Source organism: Malus sylvestris, chromosome 8 (assembly GCF_916048215.2).
Source record: "Malus sylvestris chromosome 8, drMalSylv7.2, whole genome shotgun sequence".
NCBI lineage: Eukaryota > Viridiplantae > Streptophyta > Magnoliopsida > Rosales > Rosaceae > Malus > Malus sylvestris.
In genome coordinates, this window is record NC_062267.1 from 17,345,651 (window position 1) to 17,361,980 (window position 16,330).

Genomic DNA, 16,330 nt, shown 5'->3' on the forward strand with positions numbered 1-16,330 from the left:
CTTAGATGCGAGATCCAGGGATATCATATGCTCATACCAATTCCAAACTCCACACATTGAAACACATAACAATCAAGATAGAAGCAAAGGGTTGTAACGGGGCTAAGGTATTGGCTAACAAAGAAAGGTAAGGATAAACAAACATTCTTAAAGAATAATAAGCAAAGTAATGAAATTGATACTTAGACTTCACTTTTGCATGCGAAAATCAATGTTTAAACTCAAGGGGAAGATTCATGCAACACTTAGGGTCTAGTTCAACTTTTTGGACCCTTGCTTCAACAACCAACAACTTAGAGCTCATTTTATGCTCTTTCAACTCCTTTTCATACTCTTCACACTTTTTTCTTTTTTTCTTTCTTTTTTTTCTTTTCTTTTGTTTTTCTTTGTCTAACCCGTGCCCTCCTTACTTCTTTTGGCACACAAACTTTCCCTTCCCCCACACTTAGTTTTCTGCACACATTGATCAAAAGGAATTCCCTCTAAGTCATGCTTTATTATCCTTTAAGAACAAGGGTATGGATAGTCCTACTCTAGGCTAGGTACGGATAATGTGGCTAACAACAAAAATAGGCTAAATAAGGCTCAAAGGGGTTAATCCTACAAAAAACAAATGCATGGGTTGAAGGCTTTTTGGCTCTGGTGATAACTACTAAACACTTCATCTTGTTATATGTTATGCACTCAATTTTAAGTTTTGAATGAAATGGGTATGAGTTCTAATATTTGGATCTATAATGATGACACGCCTTCTAAGTAGCAACCAAGCAAAGAATGATGAGATCATGCAACGACTTTAGAAAACAACAAATTCAAAGATTATTAACTCTCCAAAGAATGTTTAGGCTCAAGTCTCACAGGGTTATAGCGTTAGTTTGAGTTACTTCCTTCAAGCATGTTACAAAAACTGATTTTTTTCTTTCTTTGTGATTATATGTGAATTCGTAAACAACAACGATGACCAAGCATAAACAAAAGAGCATATCAAACTTCCATCCATGTTTGTAACTTTCTTTAACGGTCATGCAATTAAAAACCAAATCCTCATCATTGTGTTGGAAGGTACTCTAAGACACACATACACAAAAACAACTTTTAAAACGACTCTTTTTTTTGGGTTTTTTCAAAACTTTTTCTATTTTTTTCTTGAATTTTCGGATTTTCTGGTAAAGCCACATAAAAACACATCAAAACTTTCTAAAAACACTTAAAAACAATGAAAAACAACCTTTGAAATGCTAGGTGATAAAATCCTACGAATTTGACACAAAAACACTTTGTTTACCCCCCCACACTTAAACCAAACATTGTCCTCAATGTTTCAAACATAGACTCACACAAAAACAAGCAAATAACACAACTAGCAAACATGACAAATATGGTAAAGTAAAAGCAATAAAGAGTAAGGTTTAGAAACGCAAATCTGATTATGATGCCGGAGCTGCCTAGGTCCTCATTATTTGCATGGGTTGCCTCCCAAGAAGCGCTTGCTTTAACGTCTTCCAGCCGGACGATGCTTCCAATCAAGCTTGAATAGGGCCCACGGGTTGGAGATTGACTTCCTCCACGGTCTCCTCCTCAAAAGGTGTGAAATATGGCTTCAAACGATGTCCATTGATTTTGAACTCTTGTTGCGTCTTCAAACTTTGAATTTGAACTGCACCATGCGGAAAAACATTAGTAACAATAAAAGGTCCAATCCATTTAGAACGCAACTTACCTGGAAATAACCGAAGGCGAGAATTGAAAAGTAGCACTTTCTGCCCGATAGAGAACGTCTTGCTCCGAATCATCCTGTCATGGAAGGCCTTCGTTTTCTCCTTGTAAATACGAGAGTTCTCGTAAGCTTCATTCCTAACTTCCTCAAGCTCGTTCAATTGAAGTTTCCTATGAAGACCTGCGGCATCAATGTCCATATTAAAGGTTTTGATGGCCCAATGTGCTTTATGCTCCAATTCAACCGGAAGATGGCATGGTTTCCCATAAATGAGCCGAAATGGGGACATTCCAATTGGTGTTTTGTAGGCCGTGCGATACGCCCATAATGCATCATTCAAGCGCAAGCTCCAATCTTTCCGGTTTGGCCCTACGGTCTTCTCCAAAATCTGCTTGATTTCCCTATTTGACACCTCCGTTTGCCCACTTGTTTGAGGATGATAAGGTGTTGCCACCTTATGCGTGACACCATATTTCTTGAGTAGCGCTTCAATGGTACGATTGCAGAAATGAGAGCCCCCATCACTTATAAGTACCCGCGGCATTCCAAACCTTGCAAAAATGTTAGTCTTAACAAAATCTGCAACCACTTTAGAATCATTAGTACGGGTGGCTCTTGCTTCCACCCATTTCGACACATAATCAACCGCAAGTAGAATATAAACAAAACCATGAGATGAAGGAAAGGGACCCATGAAATCTATGCCCCACACATCAAAAATTTCAACCTTAAAGATGGGACTTTGCGGCATTTGGTCTTTTGGTCCTATATTTCCAGTTCGTTGACAACGATCACATGCAATGCAAAAAGTTCTAGCATCCTTAAAAATAGTAGGCCAATAAAAACCACATTCAAGTACTTTACGTGCAGTCCTTTGAGTGCCAAAGTGACCTCCACATGCATAAGTGTGACAAAAGTTTAAAATAGACTGAATTTCAGAATCATGCACACACCTACGAATGATTTGATCAGAGCAATATTTCCATAAATAAGGATCATCCCACACATAATTTCGTGCATCATACTTAAGTTTATCACGTTGGTTTTTATTGAACTCACTTGGAATGACTTTAGATGCTAAATAATTAACTAAATCCGCATACCATGGCATACTAACCTCAATGGACATCAATTGCTCGTCCGGGAATGTCTCTGGGATCGGCACAACCTCCTCTTCATGCACCAAACGGCTCAGGTGATCAGCCACAACGTTCTCACTTCCTTTCTTGTCTCGGATTTCAATATCGAACTCTTGGAGGAGAAGCATCCATCGAATAAGCCTTGGTTTAGCCTCCTTCTTCGTGAGCAAGTACTTCAACGCTGCATGATCAGTGTAAATTATTACTTTAGTGCCAAGTAAATAAGAACGAAACTTATCTAAAGCAAAAACAACGGCAAGAAGTTCTTTTTCCGTTGTGGAATAGTTCAATTGAGCATCGTTCAAGGTCCGAGAGGCATAATATATGACGTGTGGCTGTTTGTCCTTCCTTTGTCCCAAAACAGCGCCTAGAGCATAATCGGACGCATCGCACATAAGCTCGAAGGGAATGCTCCAATCTGGTGGCCGAATGATGGGGGCCAAAGTTAGCATCTCTTTGAGGTGTTTGAACGCCTTTTCACACTCCTCGTTGAATTCGAAGGACACATCCTTTTGGAGAAGTCGGCATAGGGGTGTGGAAATCTTTGAAAAGTCCTTGATGAATCGCCTATAAAATCCTGCGTGGCCAAGAAAAGAACGTACCTCTCTAACCGAAGTTGGAGAGGGTAAGTAGCGTACAAGATCTATTTTCGATTTATCAACTTCAATTCCCCTTTCAGAAACGATGTGCCCTAAAACGATGCCTTGTTTTACCATAAAGTGACACTTTTCCCAATTTAAAACAAGGTTCGTTTCCACGCATCGTTTTAAGATTAATGTGAGATTTTCCAAGCAACCATCAAACGAATCGCCAAAGACACTAAAATCATCCATGAATACCTCAATAATCTTCTCAATGAAATCGGAAAAGATACTTACCATGCATCTTTGGAACGTGGCCGGTGCATTGCATAATCCGAATGGCATGCGCCGGTACGCAAAAGTACCAAATGGGCACGTGAAGGTGGTCTTTTCTTGGTCGTCCGGAGCTATGACAATTTGATTGTATCCCGAATAACCGTCAAGAAAACAATAAAAAGAATGACCGGCTAACCTTTCTAACATTTGATCGATGAATGGTAGTGGAAAATGATCCTTCCTTGTGGTGTTGTTGAGCTTCCTATAGTCAATGCACACTCTCCAACCTGTTTGAATACGGGTTGGTACAAGCTCATCCTCGGCATTCTTCACCACAGTAACTCCGGACTTCTTCGGGACAACTTGAACCGGTGAGACCCAACGGCTATCCGAAATTGGATAAATCACTCCACAATCGAGAAGCTTTATAATCTCCTTTTTCACGACTTCCATCATCGGAGGGTTGAGCCGGCGTTGAGCCTCTCGAGTTGGTTTAGCCCCCTCCTCTAGAAATATGCGATGCATGCATGTTGTAGGGCTAATTCCCTTAATATCGGCCAATGTCCATCCAATGGCTGTTTTGTGCTCTTTCAACACCCGAATCAACTTTTCTTCCTCTAATGCCGTGAGTGATGAAGAGACAATGACGGGCAACGTCTCTTCATCTCCCAAGAATACATACTTTAAATGATCCGGCAACGGTTTAAGCTCAAGAACGGGGGCCTGAATCACAGAAGGTAGCAACGTATTAGTGGAAACGGGAATTGGAATTGGGTTAGAAGGCTTACCACGATGTTGGGGCAATGATTCCAAGGCAGCCACAAGCTCGGCATGCTCCTCCTTAGGTACGGCCAGATTGGGCTTCATGCCAAGTCCTTGTGCAATCGTTGTTTCAAGGGGATCGTCTTCCAACATATCAAGATAATCCTGCGCCAATTCATCCAATATATCAATAGAAAAACAAGAATGATCATCTATAGGAAATTTCATAGCTTCAGAAATGTTAAAGTTAATAATCTCCCCATCAAATTCCATTGTCAACGTCCCTTTGAACACATCGATCTTGGTGCGTGCTGTTTTCATGAAAGGCCTCCCAAGTAGAATCGGCAATGGGGTGACATTTGGTGAGTCCTCCATCTCTAAGACATAGAAATCCGCTGGAAATATCAAGTTATCCACCTGCACCAACACATCTTCCAAAACTCCTTTCGGATATGCATTAGAACGATCGGCTAATTGAATTATAACACCATCGTTTTTCAGTTCTCCTAAGTTCATGGATGCATAAATTGAGTATGGCATGACGTTAATTGAAGCTCCTAGATCTAACATAGCATGTTCAAATTTAGTATTGCCTATAACACATGGAATTGTAAAACTACCTGGATCTTTGCATTTAGGAGGTAGTTTTCTTTGCAAAACAGCGGAAACATTCTCACTTACCTGGACCACTTCTTTGTTCGAAATTCTCCTTCTTGTTGTGCATAGTTCCTTCAAAAACTTGGCGTACCTAGGTACTTGCTTAATTGCGTCAAGAAGAGGTATATTGACTTGCACTTTCCGAAACGTCTCCAAAATGTCTTTCTCGTTCTCCTCCTTCTTGGATTGCTTTAACCTGCCAGGAAAAGGCACGTTTAGTGGAATAGAACTAGGAGAAGTTGGAATTGAACTTACCTTGGCCGAATTATATGGATTGGAAGTGCAAGATGGCTGCGGCAAAGGTGGTTCCCTCCTTGCCGTGGGTGTTGCTTGTGTGTTCTCTTCAAACTGCAACTTTTCATCCTCTTCATGACTTGTTTTGGATGCTTGGGGTTCAGTTCCAACTTGTTTGCCACTTCTCAATGTAATTGCTTTGGCGGTTTCGAATCCCCCTTTTGGATTTGCAACGGTTGAACTAGGGAGTCTTCCTTGGTCTCGAAACTGTCCCATAAACTCGGCAATTTGCCCCACTTGCTTCTCCAACTCGTCCACCTTCTTGTCCCTAGTCTGCATGCCCTGCGCCATAGAAGTTAGTAAATTAAAAATTTGATCATTATCAATAGAAGAACCTGATTTTTGGGCGGGTTGTGCTTGGGTTTGATTTGGTGCAAACGGCTTTTGATAGAAACCCGGGGGTTGTTGCCTAAACGTGCTTTGTTGTTGGCCTTGTTGGGGTTCTCGCCATTTGAAATTCGGATGATCACGCCAACCGGGATTGTAGGTGTTAGAAAAGGGATCATTCCTTTGTTGGTATTGTTGCCCAAAGCCCACGGCATTGAGGGTCTCCCACCCTCCATTCTCAATCAATTGTGGGCACTTGTCCGTAGGATGTCCTTGCATGGAACATACGCCACATACACTTACATTTTGAACTTTTGGCCCTTCCACAACCTGAGAAAGCAAGGTAGTAAGGTTAGCCATTTGATTTTGAAGTTCGGTGATGGCACTTACCTCATTCACTTGGTGTTGCCGTGGGGTGCCTCTTTGTCCAACACCTTCGTATTGTTGAGCGTTCAACGCTCGATTAGCAATCAAAGTCTTTGCTGCCGTGGGGGTCTTGTCCACCAAGGCTCCTCCCGCCGAAGCATCTAGCATTTGTCGTTCGATTGGTAGAAGTCCCTCATAGAAGTATTGTAGAAGAAGCTCCTCCTTCATTTGATGCTGTGGACAAGAAGCAACAAGAGATTTAAAACGTTCATAATATGTAGGAAAAGACTCACCTTCTTCTTGTTGAATTCCACTTATCCTTTTTCGTAGGAGGATGACTCGAGAAGTTGGGAAAAACTTCTCCAAGAAAGCTCGCTTCATGCTCTCCCAAGATGTGACCGTTCCGGGAGCTAATTCATATAACCAATCTTTCGCCTTATCCATAAGAGAAAAGGGAAAGGCCTTCATCTTCAATATACTCCCGTCGACATTGATTGGAGTCATGCTTGAACACACCACCTCGAATTCTTTCAAGTGCTTGTTAGGATCCTCCATGGACAACCCATGGTACTTCGGAATATGGTGGAGCAAACTCGACTTTAACTCGAATTCCTCGGTCTTTCCTTGGGCAGCCGCCGAATATTGAATACATAGAGGTGCGGCATTGTCCAATCCCGAAGCCGAAAGCTCCTTGATTGTACGATTGTCTTGTGCCATGACTGTCTCAACTTCACCTACTTGAGCCGTGGGTTCCTCTTCCTCAATCTCAACTTCGCCTTCCGAATTTGAACTTGATTCACTAGGTTCTGGATTCTTCCTCTTTCGTCTCAACTCTCGTTCAAAATCGTCGTCAAAGTCCAAGATGTGTTCACGAACCGGATGAGAGCTCCGAGTCATAAACTAGTACCTAAAAACAAGAAACAAAAACAAAGTAAAAATCTGGACTCAATTAAAACAAATTGAAATAAAACAATCCAAGGGATTAGCAACTTTGCTAATCCCCGGCAACGGCGCCAAAATTTGATGTGAAAATTATGTTGACACTCAAATTAACCCTCTTTTTATCAATTGTAGCAAAGTATGTAAGTAGGGATCGTTCTAAACCGGGGATTAGGAGGGATTGCAAAATCACTTGAAAACAGACTCAAATACGTAAAAACAAGTTTAAAACACTAAACTAAACTCAAAGAATGCAAAACTAAACTTTAAAACACCAAAACAAACCAAAAGACTCAAAACAGCCCAAAAACACTCAAAACTGCCTTAAAACCACAATCTGGGCAGTTTTGAACACTAGACTCAATCTTGGACGAAAATTGGTTTTATCTTGACCTAAGACACTTAAAAACATAAACTAAAGTGATTTCTAACTACTATGACTCAACTAAGTAAATGGGGATTGATTTTGGACGAATTTAACTTTGAAAACAGAAACTTTAAAAACAAACTTTAATGAAAACGATTTTGATGAAATAGAATGGGGAAAGGCTAGCTAGAGGGTTCCTTCTCCACACATGAAACATATGCATACGACTCGATCTCCAATGACTCTTTCAACAAACCATGAATGACAATGCCCCAAATTAACTAGAATGACCAATTAATTCTCAGATTTCCCTAGATTCATTGAATTGAATGGGATACGCATTACAACCAAATTATTCTTATCAAGGACCCTAACTATGGAATACGCATGATAGAGACACATATCAAAGATCATTAAGTTCAATGGAAATCATAAGCATTGACAAGGCATTCATAACTATGGGATACGCATATTACTCTTGCCTAGGATTTACTTAACACAATCGTGACTAGCGACTTTTACTACTTATGAATATAAGTTAATAACGATTAGGTGAAATTCCCTTATACTCTAGCATCAAATTCATGCATGCAAACTAAGTGTCGACCCTCAATCAACATACATAAACATGTTATCAATCAAATAGATAAGTAAACCACATTCACGATTCATGAAATCATAATTGGAAGAAATCAAGTCATATAAAACATATGATCATGGCTTTGAATTCCCCTCTAACTATAAAGAAATTAGTTCCTCATGTTCGCAAATACACAAAGACAAATAAATTTAAACATTGACATAAAGATAGAAAACACCTAGAAACGCTCCACAATCCAAGCTCCTTGAATGGCATGCACGGCTCCAAGTTGTCTTCCTTCTTCTCCTTGCAAACTCACGGCACAAGAGGTATGAATGGTGAATGGTGTAGTGAAAATCTGGTAGAGGGTGGTGAATGAATAGGTGCGGCAATGGGTTGTATATATAGGCTGAAAATTCACATTCCTAGGTAGCAAAGGACAAGGTTTTAAAGGCCTAAATTGCATAGGATAATAACATCCAATCCTATAAGGAAAACAAGTCAAAAACCCAAAAGGGATTGGGAGATAAGATGCAGCACAAAGAGTGTGAAATGATAAGGCTTCTAGAAACCAAAATCCTAAAGGAAATAAGGTAGAAAATTCGGCACAAAGTTAGGGTTCTAGAAGGATAATACAAGGCAGATTTTTAGGGGTTTCTAGAAAGGTTCTAGGCGCCCTTTTGTGTAGGATAAGGTTAGGTCTTCTAGAAATCCCATTTTAAGCATCCTAATCTAGTTAGAAACCCCCCTAATTGGCTGAAATGTGGATAGTTTAGGATAAGGATAAGATAGGATAGGATGAGGTTTTGGATAAGATACCTTATCTTGAGCTGATTCTTTAGCTTTAATTCTTCTTCTTCATGTAGGAAACCTTGCTTGAGTAGGAAACTTCATACATCTAGGAATCCATCTTCAATTAGGACTCCTATATTGATTAGGAATCCCAATTCATTTAGGAATCCTTCATTCAAGCCATTTCCTTCTTCAACTAAGAAACTTTGTATCTTCAATTCTTCAACTTTGAAACGCCTTCCTAGCTTCACCAATTCCTCAAATTCGTCCATCCCTTGTGCCTCATGTGCATGAACTCCATTTTAGCCCAATTTTGCTCCAAAATGCTCCAAATTGCATCCTTTTGCTCACTTTGTCTCTAAAACCTGAAAACACATGAAAATAGCTTAAAAGACTAACTTAACTAAGAAAACACAACATAAATGCATAAGAACTAACTAACTAAGGCGCATAAATATGCTCCTATCAAATTCCCCCACACTTAGCTTTTGCTTGTCCTCGAGCAAAACAATGAAACAAAACATAACCTAAACCTTCCAACAATCGCCTCAGGGATTCCCAATGGTACATGATACGCCAAAGATTACTACTCTCATAGATTTTAGCCATCTTTACACTTAAGCACATACTTAATCATAGTCATCACTTACTAGCTCACATTTAATCAATTAAAACAATGTTTTGAATGTAGTAACATGCCTTAGAGAATCCCTCAATTTCTTACTAGATATGCACTCATTTTTCACTTAGATTTTCTGACTACACACCCTACACTAGTTATATGTGAGAAGATTGATGTAAATATGAAAACTAATGCTCACATATGTTATGACAATAAAAGCATTTTCTGGAATTATGAATGTATGTATACGATCTCATGAATGGAATGCTACTACTTAGATGCGAGATCCAGGGATATCATATGCTCATACCAATTCCAAACTCCACACATTGAAACACATAACAATCAAGATAGAAGCAAAGGGTTGTAACGGGGCTAAGGTATTGGCTAACAAAGAAAGGTAAGGATAAACAAACATTCTTAAAGAATAATAAGCAAAGTAATGAAATTGATACTTAGACTTCACTTTTGCATGCGAAAATCAATGTTTAAACTCAAGGGGAAGATTCATGCAACACTTAGGGTCTAGTTCAACTTTTTGGACCCTTGCTTCAACAACCAACAACTTAGAGCTCATTTTATGCTCTTTCAACTCCTTTTCATACTCTTCACACTTTTTTCTTTTTTTCTTTCTTTTTTTTCTTTTCTTTTGTTTTTCTTTGTCTAACCCGTGCCCTCCTTACTTCTTTTGGCACACAAACTTTCCCTTCCCCCACACTTAGTTTTCTGCACACATTGATCAAAAGGAATTCCCTCTAAGTCATGCTTTATTATCCTTTAAGAACAAGGGTATGGATAGTCCTACTCTAGGCTAGGTACGGATAATGTGGCTAACAACAAAAATAGGCTAAATAAGGCTCAAAGGGGTTAATCCTACAAAAAACAAATGCATGGGTTGAAGGCTTTTTGGCTCTGGTGATAACTACTAAACACTTCATCTTGTTATATGTTATGCACTCAATTTTAAGTTTTGAATGAAATGGGTATGAGTTCTAATATTTGGATCTATAATGATGACACGCCTTCTAAGTAGCAACCAAGCAAAGAATGATGAGATCATGCAACGACTTTAGAAAACAACAAATTCGTCCATCCCTTGTGCCTCATGTGCATGAACTCCATTTTAGCCCAATTTTGCTCCAAAATGCTCCAAATTGCATCCTTTTGCTCACTTTGTCTCTAAAACCTGAAAACACATGAAAATAGCTTAAAAGACTAACTTAACTAAGAAAACACAACATAAATGCATAAGAACTAACTAACTAAGGCGCATAAATATGCTCCTATCATAGTTACAATCTTATAATCACAAGTAGTGAAGGTCGCTTGAAAACGATCGCGTTGAATGAATTCTTAGCATAAGTTTCATGCAATTCATAGTAACAAATGCTTCGTCAATGCTTATGTTTTTCATAGAACGTAATGATTCGCGCTTGTATCTCTATTATGCAATTCATGTAGGGAACTTGTAGGGAATGTTTTGGGTTGTCGTATGCAATCATCCAACCTAATAACTTGTGGAAAAACTGAGGGTTAATTAGTGCAATTCACGGTTAATTTGGGGCGTTGAGTATTCATAATTTATTGGAAGAACAACTGAAAATCGTTTTGTGTGCAAGTGTGACATGTGTGGAGAAGAACCTCCTAACTAGCCTTTTATCCATCCTTTTCATCCAAAAACGTTTTACAATCTGTTTAGTTTTAAGTCTCTGTTTTGTTTTCAATTTTCGTCCAAAACAAATCCCCCTTTATTTTGAAGTCTTAGATTAGTTAGAAAGTGTTTTGATTTGTGTTTCTAAGTGTTTTGATTCAAGTTTTCACCCAATTTCGTCCAAGTTCTTGTTAGGTTCTCAAAACTGCCCAGAAAGTGGTTTTTAGGCAGTTTTGAGTCATTAGGTTGCTGTTTTGAGTTTTAGGTTTGTTTAAGTGTTTTAACCTTTAGTTTTGCATTCTTTGAGTCTAGTTTAGTGTTTTAAACTTTGTTTTTGAGTTTTTAAGTCAGTTTCCAAGTGTTTAGCAATCCCTCCTAATCCCCGGTCTAGAACGATCCCTACTTACATACTTTACTACATTTGTCAAAAGAGGGTTTAATTTGTGTGCTTAATATATTTCGCATCAAACACTCAAAACTGCCTTAAACCCACTTTCTGGGAAGTTTTGAACTCTAAACAAGATTTTGACGAAAATAGGTTTTAACTTGACTCAAAACACTTAAAAACACAAACTAACACACTTTCTAACTAATTTGACACTTGAAAACAAAGGGGGATTTGGTTTTTACGAAATTGAAAACAAAATATAAACTTGTAAATCAAAACAGATTTTAAAACGAATTTGGTTTAAATGAATGGATGGAAAGCTAGCTAAGGGGTTCATCTCCACACATGTTATACTTGCATTCAAAACGATTTCCAATTGCTTTTCAATAACCCATGAATTCTTAACGCCCCAAGTTAATTAGGTCCGCTTAAATTAACCTTCATATTTTCCTAACGTTATTGAATTGGATGATTGCATACGACAACCCAAAGCATTCCCCATAAGTCCCCTACATGATTGCATAATAGAGATACAAGCAAGAATCATTAAGTTCTATGAAAACCATAAGCATTGATGAAGCACTTGTTACTATGATTGCATGAAACTTATGCCAAGAATTTACTTAACGCGATTGAGATCATCAACCTTTACTACTTGTGAATATGAGTCCATAACGATTAGGTGAAATTTCCTTATATCCTAGCATTCAACTTATGCATGATAATTAAGCGTGCACTCTCAACCAACACACACAAATCAATGTAATTCACATAGATAAGTAAATTGAATTCACAACTTATGAAACGCAATTAGAAGTAATCAAATCATATCGCAAGCATAAACATGTATTTCGAATCCCCCCTAGCCAAGGGGGGGTTTAGTTCCTCATACACACAAAACAAAGAGAATTGAATTTAAACATTGAAATCAAAGGAAAAGAAACACCTAGAAATTCCAGCGACGCGAACTTGAATTGCATGAACTTCCAAGCTTCCTTCTCCTCCTCCTTGGTGCGGCAAAGGGTCTAGGGACAGGTTTAGGGCCTTAGGTGTATGGATAAATGGTTATGGAAGGATGTAGTAGTGTTTAGGGGAAGGGGAAGGTGCGGCAAGAACTTAAAAACTAGGGAGAAGGGTGTTTGGTGGCTGCGGCAAAGGTGTGGAGAGGTTTGGGCGAATTTCTGATTTTGTGGAGTGATTTATGAATGTGAGAGGTGGTGAATTCGGCCAAGGGGGTTTATGAGTATTTATAGGCACTTAAAACCCTAGGTAAATCAGATATGGACTTGAATAACCCAAATCCACAAGGAATTAGGCTTAGAAATCAGAATCCACAAGGGAAAAGGTCCACCAAGGTGCGGCTGGATAGGAAGAGGAAGGATAAGGCTTCTAGATAGCCTTGCAAGGCAAGGAACTAGGGGTTTCTAGAAGCTAGGAACTCACGGCAAGGAGGGCCACACTCTAGAAACTTCTCATTTGTGTCCTACAACACTTAGGAGTCCTTCTAGCATTAGGAAAACATGTCTCAATCCTCCCTTGACTTGGAATTCTTCTCCTTCTTCATCTTGGAAACCTTTCCTTCTTGGACTTGGAAATCTTTTCCTTGTAGCTGCAACTTGATGCCATTTGGGGTTTACATTTCCTACTCCAAGTAGGAAACCTTGTTTGAGTAGGAAACTTCATTCGTCTAGGAATCCATCTTCAATTAGGAATCCTTGATTGATTAGGACTCCTTCTCGGACTAGGATTGCTTCTTCAATTAGGCACTTTCCTACTTCAACTAGGAATACTTGCTCAAGTAGGAATCATCATCTTCAAATCTTCATTTTCGTCCAAACCCTTGGCTCCAAATATGTGATATCCAATCCAAGCTCCATTTTGCTCCAAAAGGCTCCAAATTGCTTCTTTTTATGTAATATGCCTTTAAAACCTGAAAACACAAGAAATTAGCTTAAAAGACTACTTTACTAAGGAAAAACACTATAAATGCACAAGAACAAGCTAAACTAAGACGCATAAATATGCTCCTATCACCTACCTTCTTCCTTCTTGCTGTGGCACACAAGTGGGTGAGTGTATGGATTGTGTTTAGGGTCAGAAGTTATGGAGATTGGTGAAGGATGGTCACGGCAAAGGGAGGTTGGATGGTTTCTACGTGAATGGGCGTGAATGAATCCTCCATGTGGCTGAAACAAGGAAGTTTATTTAAAGGGATTCAGGAAATAAAACCCTAGGTTAATTAGGTAAACAAAAATTAAGTCTAAAGCTTCTAGAACTAGGAAATCAAATCAGAAATTTAAAGGAAATAGGCTAAAAGGTGCGGCAAGGTGTTAAAATAGATTAGGAAAGTGTTTAAATGCAAGGAATCAGGAAACAACCCTCTCCCTTGCACGGCAAGGAAGAGGAATGGGCAAGGTGTGTGCGGCAAGGACTTTAGGAAGGTCTAAGTGTCCTAAAACTGATGGGAGAAGGGCTTCCTTGCACAGCAAGGGGATGGAAGATTGGGAAAGGTGCGGCAAAGGTCCCTATCCTCAAGTGCATATGAAGTCTTCAAAGTGGCTGGAACATAAGTGATGCGAAATATATTAAGCACACAAATTAAACCCTCTTTTGTCAAATTGTAGTAGAGATGTAAGTAGGGATCGTTCTAGACCGGGGATTAGGAGGGATTGCTAAACACTTGGAAACTGACTTAAAAACTCAAAAACAAAGTTTAAAACACTAAACTAGACTCAAAGAATGCAAAACTAAAGGTTAAAACGCTTAAACAAACCTAAAACTCAAAACAGCAACTAGAAGGCTCAAAACTGCCTAAAAACCACTTTCTGGGCAGTTTTGAGCACCTACACTAATTTGGACGAAATTTGATGAAAACTTGAATCAAAATACTTAGAAACACAAATCAAAATACTTTCTAACTAATCTAAGACTTCAAATGAGAGGGGGATTTGTTTTGGACGAAAATTTAACACAAAACAGAAACTTTAATTAGCACAGATTGTAAAAACGATTTTGGTGAAATAGATGGATAAAAGGCTAGTTAGGAGGTTCTTCTCCACACATGTCACACTTGCAAACAAAACGATTTTCAGTTGTTCTTCCAATAAATTATAAATACTCAACGCCCCAGATTAACCGTGAATTGCACTAATTAACCCTCAGTTTTTCCACAAGTTATTAAGTTGGATGATTGCATACGACAACCCAAAACATTCCCTACAAGTTCCCTACATGAATTGCATAATAGAGATACAAGCAAGAATCATTACGTTCTATGAAAAACATAAGCATTGACGAAGCATTTGTTACTATGAATTGCATGAAACTTATGCTAAGAATTCATTCAACGCGATCGTTTTCAAGCGATCTTCACTACTTGTGATTATAAGATTGTAACTATTAGGTGAAACTCCCTCATAATCTAGCATCATATTCATGCATGAAAACTAAGCGTGCACTCTCAATCAACATACATAAATAAGTATCAATCAAATAGATGAACGAATTGAATCCACAACTTATGAAATAACAACTGAATGTAATCGAATCAAATTGCAAGCATGTACATGGTTTCGAATTACCCCCCAACTAAGGGCGTTTAGTTCCTCATACTCACAACACAAAGTTTATTGAATTGAAACATTGAAACATAAGAAAGATCACACCTAAAATTTCCAGCAATCTAAATTGCACAGCAGGAACATCTAAGAACCTTCCTCCTCTTCCCTGGTTGCGGCACAGGGGTTTGTGATGGTTTTTGGGGGTTATGGATGGTGTAGAATGGTGGAAAGGTGTGTAGGATAGGTGTATGGGACGGCTAGGGTGGTTTTGGGTCAGAAAATATGGTGAATGATGAAGGATAGGTGCTGTTGAAGATGGGGAATGGTTTCTGGCGTGAAGGATTAATTTCTGGATTATGGAGAGGGTTGTGATTCGGCCAAGGGAGGTAAAACATATATATATAGGCAGCCAAACCCTAAAGAAATCAGATTAGACAAATGGGCTAGGGTTTAGGTGCGGCTAGGGTTAGGAAATCCACCAAAAACTAGGGTTTCTAGAACATTAGGTGCGGCATGGGCTTAGGGTAAGTAATCAGATTTTTTTCATGTGAACAAGGCCTAGGTGCGGCTGATTAAGTGGGCTAGGGTTAGGGTTAGGTGCGGCATAGGTCCAAGAGGCAAAGATGGGTCATCCAAAAGCCCAAAGCCGAGAATAGAAACTCTCGAAATTGGAAACCTCCAAAAATAGAAACTTCCAACTTTAGAAACTTTGGTTGCCAATTCCGATTTAGGAAAGATCAACCCAAAATGGAAACTTTTAGGCTTAGCTTTCCTACTTCAAGTAGGAAACCTCAAATCTCGGACTCTTCAATTTCAACCCAACCTCGTGTTCCAAGCATGTCCTTTTCATTCCAAGCTCACTTTTTGCTCCAAAAGCTCCAAATTGCATCATTTCATGTAATATGTCCTTTAAACCTGAAAACACATGAAAGTAGCTTAAAAGACTACTTTAACGAAGAAAACATAACAAAGATGCATAAGAACTAGCTAACTAAGGCGCATAAATATGCTCCTATCAATAAGGACTTTTAGAATTAGGAAAGATCAAACCAAAATAGGAAACCTTGGCTTAACTTTCCTACTTAGAGTAGGAATCCTTGTGGGAGTAGGAATCCTCATGTGAGTAGGAATCCATCTTCAATTAGGAATCCTTCGTTGATTAGAAATCGTTACTTCTTTAAATCTTCAATCACGTCCATTCCTTTTGCTCCAAAAGGCTCCAAAATGCTTCAAAATGCATCCTCTTGCATACTTTGGCCATAGAATCTGAAAACACACAAAAGTGACTTTAAACACTAAAATAACTAAGGAA